Here is a 3,301-nt window from a genome sequence, read left to right as displayed (position 1 = left end):
AGCTTTGCCCCAATCCCCACGGGCATAAACTCTCCAGTTCGGTAACGACAAATTAGCAGTTGACAAATTGTGTTTTCGTTCTCATTAACTAACAGCTCTTATTCATTTCACCTGTAAGTGCAATCCAGAATATTTTTAATTGTATTCAATAAAGATTTGCATCGCTAAAAAGACAATTAGCCTAGTTATAAGCCCTCCAGGCAAAACACACGTGGTTGCAGAATGAATTAAGGGTGGACCATCGCAGTGTTTTGTGCTGGTATCTCTAGCAGTAACAATGTCTGCATGATTATGCGGTTTTTTTACTGTTAAATTTGGCTGGGTGTTAATACCAAGCCTGAAAGTTTCTGACAACAGTTCCGTCCAAAATGTGCACCTTTTTTTCTGGAGCAGGTACAAAACTTGCACCGAAACGCGGTCCAGATAGCAGGTTCAGTATTTACAATAAGCCTACCTGTGTGAACACAGCCATAAAATAGCTTACAAAGTTTAATACGCTCAGGTCTGGTAGCCTACTACTAACCTAACGTCACTGCAAGCTTGAAAATAAGCCTTTAAAAACTAGAAAACGAACAACACAAAACTCGAAAAAGCGTCATTGACCAAAAATCCGTGAAGGAAACATTGAGGCACCCAAAACTTAATCAACCTTAATCCAGAAAATGAATCACAGGGAACTAGGAAAGGAAACACTCGAAAACGAATCATCTATTTTAGAGAAATAAAGAAAAGAGCATTCGACTGAATCAAACTGAAAAGACCTAAACTCGAAAACGAAGACACCTTTAAGTATACTAGTATATTATCACGTTTTGTTTCAATACATTGACTTCCACAGAATTGCTTTTTCTTTCACTGCTTCCAGGTCAAATTGGAATTTGGGAATGTTGGCTTTTGAGAAGGGAGAAAATTCTTCAAAGCAAGGATAAGAACCAACAGAGTAACTCAAACCATGTATGACGTCAACACGGGGAATCGAACCCAGGCCCCATTGCTGGTAGCCTGCGTAGCAAGCGTTTCAGTGGGGTTTTGTGCGTTTGTCGCTTTTTGATCGCGCGTTCAAACAGCGTGTGTGTGGGGAGGGGTGGGGAGAGTTGTAGACGCAGAAAGAATAATAACAAAGACTTAGAGAGCCGAGATTGAATTGAAAGGGAGATTATTGCAATGCAGCATTCATATATCAATATTGATACATGAAATAACTGAAAAAATTTCTTGTTTATTGCTTTTTAACGATTATTATTATTTTTTTTTTACTGTCCATTTATGAAGAGCAATTCAGAATGACCTTTGTCAGTATGTTTCCTTGGATTGAAATCAATTTGACGGGATCTTTTGTCTCTTTTACTGTGGTCGGCCCAGTCTTGGGAAGTTATATCAACTCTGATATGATAGAAGGTGAACGGCCATTTCCCAGAAAATCACCATTTTTTTTATTTAAGCATCGATTTATTTAGCGCAGAGCACTAATTGGTGACACTCTCCAGATCGAATTGGAATTTGGAAATGTTAGTTTTTGAGGAGAGGGGAAAGCCGGAGTACCCGCAGAAAAACCTCTTGGAGCAAGGACGAGAACCAACAACAAACTTAACTCACGTATGATGCCGACTCCCGGAGTTGAAGACGGACCACATCGGTGGGAGGCGAGTGCTCTCACCACTGCGCCATCCCTGCTCTCCAGCAACAGTTTGACGGGATCAGATTGGATGGAAAACATCGCCGTTCACCCGTTCAAATAAATCTTTTTTTTTTGTATAACTTCTGACATAGAGACACGAGGTCACTTGTAACAGAAGATAAAGCAGTAGTAACTTGTTTTAAGTTAGTTTTAGTTATCAAAAGGGGTGTGGATAAATCATTCTTTCAAAAGAAGAAATATTAATTCTGAGGCCCAATCCACACTAATGCATTTTCGTTTGAAGATGCATACTTTTTGACGCGTTTTCGCCTATCGTCCACGCTAAAACGCTGATGAAAACGAAGACTTTCAAAAACAGTTTTATAAAGTGGAGACTTCTGAAAACGTATCGTTTTGCAAACGCTTCGTTTCTAGTGTGGACAGGTGAAAACCGAGTCTTTTGAAACCGGTGACGTTAAAAGCGTCACATTCCATCGGTTCCACTCCAAATCGGAACATCTATCCAAGATGGCAGATGGTCTTGACGCTAGAACCCATGCGCAATCCCAGGTCCAGGTCGTTTTCATCGTTTTTGAGCGTTATAGTGTGGATAGGTGAGAACGATACAAAAACGTTAGTGTGCCGGGATGAAACTTTTTGCTGCGTTTTCGCCGAGATTGAAAACGGAGCCTTTTGGAAACGCATTAGTGTGGATGGCGCCTTAGACTCGGCTTTCTTATTTCAGAATATCAGCGAATAGATTTATTAAAAATGACTGATAAAACATCAAAATGGCTTTGGATGAAAAATTAAGGCTAAAAGTATTCAAAAGCTTTGCATAACACAAATAAAACATGAATAATAATAATAATAATGATAATAATAATAATAATAGACACAGAGCTTTATATTGTCTATTAGATTTTTATCTTTTATCGCACATTTTTTTTAACTCAGCAGTTTTCTTTTTTATAGTTCCTTCAGATTGCATAGGTTACGCTGCGCTTCTGTTTTAGCATCCATACGTTTATCAACTGCATACATAATGATGATGATAATAATTATAATAATAATAATAAACCTCCTAACTCTGTGTATGGGGCCCTTAACGGGTGCTAGGCTGTCAGGCCAACAGTCACCTTGTCCTGGCAAAGGGTAGGGGTGGACAAACCCTGCACAGCTCAACTTACAGGCTGGCTGTGTGGTGCCCAATTTTGTGATAAACTTAAGTGCACCCAGCATGGGTGGAATCGAAGGGTAATAAAATGTTACCATGCAAGGCTATCCAAAATATAAACTGACCTTGGTTCTTTTTAATTGAAGGTTAAGAAAAGAAAACAGGTTTCAGTCAAGTAAAGTACTGTAATTAATATTTCCTGGAAAAGAAGAATACTACATTGGAAAAATGTAAAGATCGATCAGTTTTACAATATTAGAAAGGCTTGTGGTTCTACTAATGTAATCGGGCAAACTATATCTGATGAAAAGATAAACAATTTTCCACTTGAAAGGAATATGAGAAAAATCAAAGTAATTTGTTGGAAAATATACAGAAAATCGAGTTATGTCTAAAAAGAGAAGAACAAAATTATTGCAAATATTAGAATTTGTGGATTAAAAAAATTATTGTATATTACATCATAAATTGTAGGATTTGGGAAAGGCAATTGGTATCGATCATTT

At 38.0% G+C, this 3,301-nt stretch overlaps 4 protein-coding genes across 8 annotated transcripts in view; 3 read left to right on the top strand and 1 right to left on the bottom strand.

Moving 5' to 3' along the window:
• The window catches only part of LOC146451428 (tetratricopeptide repeat protein 28-like), a 105,098-nt gene that overhangs the window by 4,726 nt on the left and 97,071 nt on the right, over positions 1 to 3,301 (top strand). Inside the window, exon 2 of one of the 4 annotated variants that reach the window (XR_014860025.1) lies at positions 866 to 1,779. The exons of 2 other annotated variants lie outside the window; for them this stretch is intronic. The gene's annotated coding sequence lies outside the window, so the exon portion shown is untranslated. Of the gene's footprint in view, positions 1 to 865; positions 2,614 to 3,301 lie in introns of those variants that run through there. One more of the 4 variants, XM_085099132.1, reaches the window with a different exon arrangement.
• The window catches only part of LOC146451434 (uncharacterized), an 82,914-nt gene that overhangs the window by 36,337 nt on the left and 43,276 nt on the right, over positions 1 to 3,301 (top strand). The window lies entirely within an intron of this gene.
• LOC146451435 (BTB/POZ domain-containing adapter for CUL3-mediated RhoA degradation protein 2-like) overlaps positions 1 to 3,301 on the bottom strand; it is an 86,538-nt gene that overhangs the window by 50,790 nt on the left and 32,447 nt on the right. The gene's annotated exons all lie outside the window — the stretch shown is intronic.
• The window catches only part of LOC146451436 (uncharacterized), a 136,186-nt gene that overhangs the window by 109,034 nt on the left and 23,851 nt on the right, over positions 1 to 3,301 (top strand). The gene's annotated exons all lie outside the window — the stretch shown is intronic.

This window comes from Pavona decussata, unplaced genomic scaffold, assembly GCF_977016875.1.
Source record: "Pavona decussata unplaced genomic scaffold, jaPavDecu1.1 SCAFFOLD_387, whole genome shotgun sequence".
Classification (NCBI taxonomy): domain Eukaryota; kingdom Metazoa; phylum Cnidaria; class Anthozoa; order Scleractinia; family Agariciidae; genus Pavona; species Pavona decussata.
The sequence above is the reverse complement of the archived record's forward strand: the minus strand, read 5'-3'. Positions and strand labels throughout refer to the sequence as shown.